At 36.7% G+C, this 12,872-nt stretch overlaps 1 long non-coding RNA gene across 1 annotated transcript in view; it reads left to right on the forward strand.

Moving 5' to 3' along the window:
- Nucleotides 1–8,380, forward strand: part of LOC108691869 — a 16,451-nt gene extending 8,071 nt beyond the window's left edge. Inside the window, exons 2-3 of the long non-coding RNA XR_001931940.1 lie at nucleotides 8,312–8,314; nucleotides 8,368–8,380. This is a non-coding gene — a long non-coding RNA (uncharacterized LOC108691869). The remainder of the gene's footprint in view (nucleotides 1–8,311; nucleotides 8,315–8,367) is intronic.
- The last annotated feature ends 4,492 nt before the right edge of the window (nucleotides 8,381–12,872 follow it).

Below are 12,872 nucleotides of genomic sequence, written 5' to 3' on the forward strand. Positions count from 1 at the left end.
GCATGCACGCACGCACGCACCACGCACGCACACACACACGCACACACACACACACACCGCATATACGTATACGCACTAATACATAGTGTCCAGAATCTCTTTATATATCCTACTACAGCCTATTATCTTTTAATACATGATACCATATGATCGAATACCTTAGCCTTATTATTTAATGTAGTACGCAAGATTACGTAAATTGTTATCACTAAAAAAAATATCCTCCATCTCTTTTCAATATAAGAGATAAAAACTAAATTTTTTTTGTAATCAAACACAGTCTCGAAAAGTCATCATAATCGTACTAACGTTTGTGAATCTGCAAGGATCTTAGAAAGAAATTTATTGTGAACGAAATAGCAGTGTTGAGAAAAGGAGCTATTCTCTTTCATTATATTTTTATATGTCTCATGGAACTTCTTGACAAAATCTGAAAAATATTGCGCTTTCTGGCTGAATGCTTATCACCATCATATTGCAATGAAAAGATCCGATGGATGATCCCGATGGATGATCCCGTACATATGAAACGATGGCTGTAATTGGTGCAGAAGAAGATGATAATAAGGCTCTACATGTGGGAATACAAATAAGTTTCCGCCGTTTGCAAAAAACGCCACTAATAAACTATAATTAAAATTGTTTGATGTAGAACGATATATAATAAGATTGGCAACACCATAATTTGAAATATTAGCGATTTTGTATCAGCATCATATATTTTTTTTTGTACGAAAATGTCGAGCCGAATAAGCGTCATTTGCTTTTGATTTACTTCTTTACTTTGAAGAAATCTGCAGCTGAGACTCATAGATTGCTTGTAGAAGCATATGATGATGCTGCCTTAAATGAGAGAAGTTGTCGTGAGTGGTTTCAAAAATTTAAGAATGATGAATTTGACGTCAAAGACAAAGAACGCAGCGGAAGGTCGAAAGTGTACGAAGACGCGGAATTGGAAGCATTATTGGATGAAGATTCGTGCCAAACGCAAAAAGAACTTGCACTTACATTAGGAGTGACTCAAACAATTTCATATCGTTTGAAATCATTGGGAATGATTCAAAAGCAAGAGAATTGGATTCCATATGAACTGAAGTCGAGAAACGTTGAACGCCGATTTTTCATATGTGAAATGCTTGCCAGGCATAAACAAAAGGGTTTTTTGCATCGTATAGTCATTGGTGATGGATCCACTACTAATTCAAAGAAGAGAAAATCATGGAGACCACCTGGTCATGCTTCAACATCGACAGCCAAGCCGAATATTCATGGAAAAAAACTCATGTTGTATAACTCATGTTGTGTAAAATGTTTAGTGGGATCAACTTGGTGTCGTGTATTATGAGTTGCTCAAATCGAACGAGACCATTACTGGGGCTCTCTACCGAACACAATTGATGAGATTGAGCCGAGCACTCAAGGAAAAACGCGCTCACTACTACTCCAGGCATGACAAAATTATTCTCCTGCATGATAATGCTCGACCACATGTTGCGGCGCCGGTCAAAACCTACTTAGAAACACTCAAATGGGAAATTCTATCTCACCCGCCGTATTCTCCAGACATACTCCTCCGACTACCACTTGTTCCGATCGATGACGCATGGCCTATCTGAGCAACACATCATATGAAGATACCAAAAATTGTATCGATGATTAGATAGCCTCAAAAGATGAAGCGTTCTTCCGACGCGGTATCCACATGTTACCAGAAAGATGGGAAAAAGTAGTGGCTAGCGATGCCATTACTTTGAATAAAACATTGTGTATCGTTCTTTCACAATAAATGCTTAATTTTTGATTAAAAACGGAGGAAACTTATTTGTACTCTCAAATATATGTTAAAGGATATGAAAAAACATGAATGGCTGGCTGGTATATTTGATAGTGACCATTGAGACTCTGGATGTTGATTATGAAGATATAGATTCTTTCCGAAATCTGGATATTATTAATATTGTGCAATGTGAAAATGTTAAGAATTGTGCGTTACAGAATGTATTTAAAAAAACATAAACTGGTGATCGCAACGCCAGAAAAAAATATATCAAGTTGAAAAAAAATGAAATATGAGATTTTTTTAAAATGCATTTTATTTTATTTTCCCTTCCCCTATAATTAAGAGTCTATCAATAATGAGCTGTTCAGTAGTATATATAGTTTAATATTGTATATTCGATAGCTACTCAATAATAGTTTTAATAATGATTCAGTAATTAAGAACGCTTGAGTAGTACTACATTATTAAAAAAATATTATAATTAGTTGTTATGTCATATTATTAAAAATTGTAAAAAACAAATACCATATTTATTTAATAAAATTATATGCAAAATAAAAAAAAAGAATGCGAGAGTTGGAGAAAGAGCGAATAGTATGGTAAGTGTAGAACTACGAGACAGAGAATATAATAGGTGGGAGAAAGAGGATAAGGAGTTAGAAAGAGATATCGCAATGGACGAGAGAGAGAAAAAGAACAAACCCCCCTTTCCCTTCTACGCAAACTCCGATGACAAGCTTTGTAATATGGTTGATATATATTTCATTTCATTTGAAATAACATTAATTAATGTTTTTAGTAAGTGAAAAATGTAACACTTCATATCTATATTAACATTTTTTGCCATTAACCAGTATTTCAACGTGATATAGAAATGCATTTTGCAGGATAATAACTCACCGAAAATTTGATTTGTCATTGTCATATAAACTAATAATATCCATGTAAGATTGTATTCTGGGCCTTTTGCTATGAATTATGGGAATTGCGTTCATGAATAATTCATTGTTCCGTATCCGAAAAATCGCTGTCAGATGAATCAACAAATCAATTTCATCTTGATAATAGCAATCAGTGCACCATTGTTTAACGCCTCCTTCATAAACGTAGAACGCCTTACTTATAACAATGATAACAGTTTATAGCAATGATAACATACAAAGCTTATTTAATAAAAAATTATAATTAAAGAAATGAATACATTACAGAAATGAATACATTACAGAAATGAATATAATTTAGAAGTAAAATGAAATTAAAAAATAAAATATAATAATTTAAAGTACAATTATTTAAAATTATCTTATTATCAATTACAATGAAGCAACGTTCGGTCGAATATACACATTGTATTATGCGACGAAAAAAAACAGAAGTAAATGTAGTAAACAAAAACATAACAAAGATAAATTTGTCATCGTGTGAAAGAATTATATCGTTTCTACGTTTTCAATCAAATTGATTCAATCCAAACAACAGATTTTCACTTCGTCATATAACATTAACTTCGCTTACTCACAAGTGCAAATTGTTAGTTCATGCGGGGAATATCCTCCTGAGAATATGAGTGTTTTATCATCACTACTACTAGCTTACATCGTAGTCGAATCGAACAATAATCATCTCCTGTCACGCTTCAGACCTGTCACACTGAAATTGCAAATAATCATGATGCTTATAAATTACAGTCTTTTTAATGATCTGTCAATAATTATTCAATCATATGCGAACTTGCTTCTTAATCGATAAAAACAACAAGAAGAGAGGAGGATTTCTGTAATTGAATTGTTGGTTGTTGAATAATATTAATAGCATCGAGTAATGAAATCGCGGTCTAACCTCTTTTTCGCCAATTATTTAAAAAAATGGGAACTATAATATTACACAATTGCAAGTAAACATTGCTATGGAATATTATTTACTCACCAATTCAATAAAGATCACTGCTGACGAAAATATGTAATAAAATCCAATAACACATACGAAAATTGTAGAAACTGTAGAAACGCAACAAATCGTGACGTCGATTTTTTACTGTTTTCGAGAATGGGAACATTTCTCCAGATGACATCATCTAGGAATCCTAGTAATATTACCTTACTGACTGGCAAGAAGAAGACATATGAGAAGACAGCCATAGTTACTCACTGCACAGACATCGAATCTACGAGTACACGTATGGAAGGACCGTTTACAAAAGCAACTACGAACCTAATACGGAAGAAAGCAGAGAATTAAAATAAATTTCCGACGACTTTTGCGATATTTTTCATTTTAGAGAACGATGTCTTATCTTATACTACTGCTGTAAAACATGACATTAATATGCGTACCGATAGATAGTGCTCAGACATATGTAAGACCGTATAAGCTATTAATATGCTGCTTATATTATTATATAAGCAGAAAATTATAAGGAAGAAGCAAATTTCAGGTGTGATCGAAGGTATTGCTAAGTGATCGCAAAATCGCAAAATCGCAATTATCACTTCACATTTATTTCTTAATACACAGGAGATCTAACAGAGTTGAAACGATTAGAGTGTTTGACTAGTGAATGATCATTAGAATATTTGTTAAAAAATTCCACAATCTTTGTTCGCGATTCCGAAAACACACAATTTCGGTATATTTATGCAAGCAACGGATCGTTTAGAGAAAATCCGCGAGCAATGGACGATCTTTTCCTCTATTTACGACAAAAAGAAAAATGCCCCGTCCGGTGCGCGGTGTTATATTGTGTATATCAGTGTAAAATATTCTCTACCAAAAGTACGCAAGTATGTTTTAGTATGTATATTAGAAGTAACAGTTTTTAATAAACTTATAATCCCTTCTTCTGATTTGCAGGTACGAATATTATTACGTTAATGGAATTTGGTTGATCGCGATTAGGTCCCTTAACGATTTATAAATCTTATCATTATCGATATCAATCGATAGTTGCCGGGATCCACGAGTATTACGCATTGTCTCGCACCTCGAGACATAATCATGAATAATCACACTTTGAGATAGCAGCTCTTGGTGATTCTATTAACTTCGATAATTGCGCTTTCAATCGTGATCAGAATTATCAATTATATAATATATTTGTTATTAAAAAATAATATATTTATATAATATTCAAAATAAAATTATATTATATACAATTATATTAAATATTTATTATTAAAAAATGACAGATCTATTGTAACGTAACAACAATTTTTGTGCATTATTTTCAAGTGTCTGCGGGAAATCTTGCGTCCTCTCAACTCGAAGAGCTGTAACCGCGTAAATGGGCGCGTATGCGAACGCATATGCCAACGTGCGCTATTCATTCATTTGACTGCGTTCATCTATTTTTTCTATAAAGAACTTAATTCTTTTAGTCTCGTATTTAGACTTAGAGTTATCAGTGAACTATACTCGATGGCTCAAATATCGTTTTGTAATTTCGTCGTCTCATCTATCATTGGAAGCAGGAGACAAGAAGGACGAAGGTGCGACACTGGACTTGGAGGACCGCGCAAGGGAGCTCGGATACAAATCGTAGAATCATTCATATTTATTTTATAATTCGTTCTGAACTTCGTTATATCGCACGCTACTTACAAAATGGAGCAATGGAAGGTAAAAACTCTCGGCTACCAGATGAATAATACAACCGCCAGTCGAAGATATAAATATCTCGACATGGAGCTGAAGAGCTTCAGCTAGAAGAACTGAATATCCCATGCCAGCCCGAATAATTTAGGACGCAGGAATCTATGGAAATTTATATTGCGCGCTCTAAGATGCAAGGATTCGCGGCCCGCAAGGATTTATACGATACGCGGGTCCGCGTGATTAACAAGGACCAATTGGCGCATGACATGGCCCCTATTAGAAGGGAGCCGAACTTGAATCCGCGGAAAATTCCCGGCACTCGTTTTGTGGCTGAGTCGGCATTGATTGTAAGAGGACGCAAACTTCCTCGCTGTCAAGAAATTCGAGAAGCAATGAGCTGTTGAGAAGTAGTGAGCTCTTTATAATCAAGGATTGTCGCGATAGGACCAGAGGAGAATATTGGTGAGATAAATGCCGCCACCTTTGTGAAGCTGTCAATCATCGGATTTGTGGCATCGAATGAATCGCGCGTGAAAACTCGCGTGATTTCAAGCAGCCGGTTTAAGCCGCCATCAAGATCCGTGGAACTACTAGCCATGTACTATCCGCTCGAGCCTTGTCGTTAGACAAGAAAATTATTGATTGTCAATTCGCGCTCTCTTGTCACAATTGAGTCATTTTTCGTCTTGTTTTGTATTTTTTGTGCCGTGCTGTAAATTGTGTGTTCGGAGTATTGTTCGAATTCGAGATTGCCCTCGTGGGTTCTTTCTCGCTCGGAACACGAATTATTGTATTGCTGTCGACGGATGTCGGGAATATTTGATCACCATATATTCGCCACCTCCGAAGGTGATCCTTCGGAAAATTAAGATATCAAGTGCAACTGTTGAACCGGCGTTAAAAATAAGTCATAATTGTCGTTCGCGGAAGTAAATCTTGTTAAATCCAAGTTAGGGAGCAAGAATCCAAATATTAGTTGTAACTCGGTTCATTAAATATAATTTTTATTTATTTCATTATTAATTTGTGTGTGGTTCAACCTATCTTCTCCGACAATTTCCTTATCTTTCTTACCCACTCCTGTTGCCGTCGCGAATTAATTGGGAGCAAATAATTTAATGAAGACGAAAATTATTGAAAGAATGGCACGTTCTCTCGTGCCGCCAAAATTATTTAGTGAAAAGCTCGAATAATTGTGAGAATCTGTCTGTCGTGATCCTATACTTATCTCGTACGAAAATTCCTTTAAGCAGTAAAAAGTCACAGAGGACACGATGAAGTTGTAGCTCGCGAGCACGATTTATGATATTTAAAATAAAATTATACAACATATTTTTAGTATAGTCGATTCTTATATTTAACATCGTCTTAAGTTTTATTTTAAGATATTATCTACCAGAGAACCTTATTAATATCTTAGATCGATCTTATTAAGACGATCTTGAAATAAGGATCGATTATGAATGTCGACTTTAAAATAAATATTAATCGAACCATTTGAAATTTTTTATATTTAATAAATCACAAAAATACAGTTAATATAATGATGACTGCGTTCAGCAGATTCAATAGTTGAGTGAGTACTTATTGCCATTAGTGTATAAGCGAACATTTGATCCTTCGAGCCGGATATGTTAGCTTTGGCAGGATGAGACTTGCACATGTAGAGGTTAGAACAGCAACTCGCATTTAATAACCTGATTACCAATGCAGTGCATGACAGTATAAGATCGAGTTAAGTTACTTGAATTCGCAAAGAATACAAGCACGATTCATCGCAAGGAAGATTGGGAGAGATTCTCCATTGTAAATGACGCAATTGGAGTAGCAATAAGAAATCTTAGTTCTGACGATAAGTTGCAAGTTCTTAACCATTCTTATTTCACAGAGAGTTTATTTGCCACTACATGCGAACTTTATTTAGAGATCTCGGAACGTATAATTTTGCTGCTCGATACAGATCGTGGAGCTTCACTTGAATCGTCTTCCGCCCATCTTAATACTTCTACTGGATCGCCACGTTATCATCAAACGAGATTATCTCGTATTGACCTACCAAAATTTAATGGGACTTCGATTGGATCTCTTTCAAGGACCTGTTTACCTCTTTGATAATCATCAATCCTTCTCTTTTTTCTGTTGAGAAACTGCAATATTTAAAAACCAGTTTGATTGGTCCGGCTGCATATTTATTGAAGAATATGGCACTTACTGATCATAACTTTCTCAAAGCGTGCGGCTCTGATTCCTTTCTGACGAAAATAAGAGATAATTGATAAACGCAGCTTTTCTTTACTTGCTCTTAAACGCATGACAAGGGAGTCCGTTACAGAATTGCGATTGTATACAAGTATCATGCAGATACATCGATCTTTAGAAAATCTTCGAAGACCTGTTGGTACGTGAGATGATTTTTCTTATATTAGGTATACAACTTTGCTTCCGCCGTTTTTTTTCCGAAATTCGAGGCTTTATTGTAAAAAACTGGTTATACATTTATGATTCAAAGTATTGTCCATCGCTGGCCATTACTTTCTCCCATCTTTCGGGTAGCGTACGAATCCCGCGTCGAAAAACCTGGTCATCTTTTGAGGCTATCCACGAATCGACCCAATTTTTTACTTCTTCATAAGACCGGAAGTGCTGGTCAGCCAGGCCGTGTGCCATTGATCGAAACAAGGGATAGTCAGAGGGAGCAACGTCTGGAGAATACGGCGGGTAGGGTAGGACTTCCCCTTTCAACGTTTCCAAGTATGTCTTGACCACTTTCGCAACATGGGATCGAGCATTATCATGCTGCAAAATCACTTTATCGTGTCTCTCGTTGTATTGCGGCCGGTTGTCTTTCAATGCTCGGCTCAAACGCATCAATTGCGTTCCATACCGATCGCCTGTGATTGTTCCAGTCGGTTTTAACAGTTCATAATACACTACGCCGAGCTGGTCCCACCAAATACAGAGCATGACCTTGGACGTCAAAATCACCGTTCTTGAAGCGTTGAAACCACTCACGACACTTTCTTTCACTAATAGCGGTCTCATCATAGGTATTTGAGAGCATTTGATGAGCCTCAGTCGCAGATTTCTTCATATTGAAGCAAAAAATTAAAACCTCCCGCAAATGACGAGAATTTGGCTCGTAAACTGACATTTTCAATCGAGAATAACTTTATGATGCAGACACAAATCGACTAATGTTTCTATGGGGTTATGTTGACAGATGTCCAAGTTTATTGTATGACGTCTATGATCTATTTATTTCGACCACCACTTACCGCTAAAGCCATCTATAGGAAAACGGCGGAAGCAAAGTTGTACACCTAATATTTATAATAATTCAGTGCCTCGATTCGGAATTAGTAAAAGTCTGGGAACACCATCTGGACTCAACCATAGAACCACCTACATGGTCTCAATTTACTGAATTCTTAGTATCACGATTTCGTTCTTTTCAAGTCTTTAAGAGATCCCGTTCTGGAAAATATTCGTTTTCAACCGCAATACCTTCGCTAAAGCTTATTATTAAGGAAAGTCTGGTCAAAGAGACTCAAGTCAGGGCTAGATGTTCTGCAAAGCATCATACTTCTGCTTGTTCTCAATATTATGTCGAAATCGATAACTAAAAAAGATGGCACTTATTAATAAGCACAAATTATGCTTTAATTGTCTGGAGATCCATCGAATTGCTACTTATTTAACTTCTAAACGTTGTCTTAAGTATAGACGCAAGCATCATACCTCAATTCACCCTGGATCTGCTAATTCCACCAAGGCCAAGGTGGACAGTGAAATTGTCATGCTTGCTACTACTTCAAAACCTGAAGAAGAACAAGTCATGCATTCCGTCACGGTTTCTACATTCCCTCTGTTTCAAATATTACTACTGCTAATTGGCTACTGCTCAAGTTCGAGTGACGTTCCCTAATGGCAACATCACTACAATAAGAGCCTTAATCGATCAAGGAAATTTCACTAATCTCCAAGAGGATCCAACGCTTGAAAATGACTCAAAAGCATTCGACAATCTCTAGTTGGAATAGATAGTAGGCGCTAATAGAACAAGGGGCAGCTTTGGACTCAGCCCGCATTTTCAATCAGAATTCATGTGTATCGTCACTGCTCATATATTGATGAATCTTACGTCGTTCATTCCATGTGGACATGTAAATAAGAAATTGTGGCCGTATTTGGAAGGATTGTAATTGACTGATTCACAATTTTCGAGTACTGGTGAGATTGACCTTGTCTTGGGAGCAGACGTTTATGGATCTATTATTGTTGAAGGATTAGTAACAGAATTCTCCGATAGCTCAATTCATCAAATTTGGATGGATTATCTCCGGTCCAAAGTGCCACCAGATGACTCTTGACAACGCTCAAAGTTGTCATATGACTACAGGAGAGAATTTGTATTCCATATTACACAAATTTTGAGAACTAAAGGAAGTACCGTCTTCGTGCGATCATCCTTTAATTCTGGATGAACAACAACGTGAAGATCACTTTTGAATTATTCATTCAAGAGTATCATTTACCATATGATCGATATGTGGTCAAGCTATCATTCAAGCAACCCGTTAGCAACCTGATTTTAGAAGAAGATTTTAAAAGAATTTAAGATTTTAAAAGAAAGGTCACTCACCTTATTCACAAAACGATTCAAATCGGACTTTGCTTACGCAAAAATATTCTGACTTCATCGCTAAATACGCAACATTGTATCACATGCAATTAGTGCTTGACTCTGTTCCTGAACTGTCTCATGATTACCTACCTCAGTATGGAGTAATGAGAGAAACTAGTCTAACCATGAAACTATGCATGGTGTTTAAGGTGTTTTAGACTACTTCAACATTAACGGTTGAACGATCTTTTGCACGTCGGTCCTAAATTGCAAACCGAGTCAATGTCTTAATATGGTTCCAATAGTTTCGTTATGTTTTTTCTTCTGATATAGAAAAAAATTTATCGACAAATTAAGATACACCCTGATGACTGGAAGCATCAATGTATTTTGTGTAAAGATGAAGCGAATTCTTTAAAATTACGAATTCACGACAGTTACCTATGGCTAACTTGAGCTCCTTTTCTAGTTTCTCGTGCCTGTTGATCAATTAATAAAGGATGAGGGAAAGACATTTCTGTTAGCAATCCCAATACTTACCTATGGCAGATACGTGGACGATCTGTTGAAGAAGCAGATTCCATGGAGCAAGCAAGAGTTACCGTACAGCAAGTAAATCAACTTTGTATGGCGGGCGGATTTCGACTGCAAAAATGAATCACTAACGATTCTGAAGCACTAAATTCACTTCCCGAGAGAGAGACAAGACATCTCGTTCTTCTGTACTAATTGAGGAGAACCTCATTGTCCCTCGATTTATCTTGACATTTTAACACATATATCTTTCAATTCATCTTTTATATCACGCCAACTGAGAATGTTGCTAAGCGAATCGTTTTGTCTACTATAGCCAAGTTATATTATCCATTCGGATTTTTCTCACCTGTTATCGTAGGAACTAAGATAATGCAAGAAATTTGGACTTTGCGATTAGAATGAGACAATCTTCTTTCTCCTTCTACTGCAAATAAATGAATTTTTGTTTGTTCAATATTTATAGAATTTGTCTACACTCACCTTTCTACGACGGTTAGATTTGAAATCTGATTAATCCTTTGAGATACATGAATTTGCTGCATGGAATGTATCTCTTACGCTGCGGTCTATAGTCATTCGATATCCAGTGATGTCATTTCTACTCAATTAGTTTGTTCAAGAACCAAGGTTCCACCGTTGGGATGAGTGACTGTACCATGCTTGGAGTTCGCGGGAGTGGCTCTCCTCACCAGATTGGTGGCACATTTGGTACAGATTCTGGAATGGAGCAGCATTCTAGTTTGTTGTGAACGGACTTCACCATTATTTGGATCGCTGGTCGTCCGTCCCATTAGAAAGACTTGTTCATAGCAGAGTCTGTTTTGTGCAGGAGTCATTGCCGCGGGCTCAGTAGGGTTTCATGCCGGCCGAGAGAGTCTTGCCAATTTGGCAGTTCGAGAGCTGGTTCCTGCATTTGTCGAGGAGGCGCCCGAGGAGAGGCCTGAGTGGCGAAAACTGGAGTCCGTATTGTCGAGTGTTGGGATTTACTACTAAAGTACTTTATTCTGAATCGATTACTTAGAATCAGCCATTTACTAACGATTAATCAAACGTCTTCAAAGGATTCCTAATTCTTCCTTACTTCACCCAATAATTACTATTGAGTTGCAAGTTGCGAAGCGCTTCTGGAAAAGAAATGCAGAATTCTATTTTTCATTAAAAACTTGAATCCTCCGTCGGCACCATATTTCGATGGAAAATGAGAGGCAGAAGTGAAATCGGTGAAGTATCACATTTAAAAATCGTTGGAGAGACATTGTTGACTTATGAAGAGACTTATGAATACCATTTTTAATCCATTCTTCATCTCCAAATAGAAGCTATTCTTAATTCCAAACTTCTGATTCCTTGCAGTGACGATCCAGAAGATCTGAATATTCTAACGGAGTTAGAACTTCCTCATGGACTGTGCACTCACCGTTATATCGGAACCATCCTTGGAAACTTCGCGTCTTTCGAGATGGCAGTTAATAAGGCATATGATAGATTGTTTCTCGACCAGATGGTCTAAGGAATTTACAGCATTATCACACTATATCTAAATAGAAGGATTGAGTTGATCGATTTAGGTTCCGTGGTGCTGGTAACAGACAAAAGGTATCCTCTAGTAAAATAGCCATTAGAAGGAGTTGTTGAAACTCATCCAGGCGCGTTGATCCGAGTAGTCACCATCAAAATTCACACTTCAATTCTAAAGAGACCTATAGTTAAATTTTGTGCTCTTCCCGTTAACACTGATAATTGGTAATATGATTCGTTAACTTTAATTAACGAAGGCGGGCGAAATGTTACGAACTGTACTATTTAAACTTCCCGCGTGTATGCATTTATCGGCACATGCGGTTGGCGGTGGTGCAGAGCGTGTGCGCTGCCCGGTCCACTGAGTGGCGCTGTGATAGCTTCTTCCTTGTCATCTTTCCCCAATCAAGATCTGCCATTAATATATAAGCACATATTCGTAAGAAAAACGAAGGCCCGAATCGCTTTACTTTACGAAGTGAAACGAAAGTAGTATATCGTTGAGATCCTGATTCTATAAAGTAGAATCATTATATAACTTTGAGGCCCGAGTCGCCTGATTTTATTCTTTGATCGCCGAGGTAAAGAATTACACCTATCGTGCATTGAAAGACGATTCGACGATCACGAGAATTTACGGATAGCGTCATTCGGAAACCATTGAAACATGTTTTTTGGCAATTTTCTTTGTTTCTTGTGGAATATGCCCGAATAAGTATTTATAATAATTTGGTATGCTAAATTGCGCCATAGCGATAAGTCTCATACGCATCTTCGAAATGTTCTGGAACGTGATATATATATATATATATATATATATAT

This window comes from Atta colombica, unplaced genomic scaffold (assembly GCF_001594045.1).
Source record: "Atta colombica isolate Treedump-2 unplaced genomic scaffold, Acol1.0 scaffold54, whole genome shotgun sequence".
In the NCBI taxonomy this organism is placed as follows: domain Eukaryota; kingdom Metazoa; phylum Arthropoda; class Insecta; order Hymenoptera; family Formicidae; genus Atta; species Atta colombica.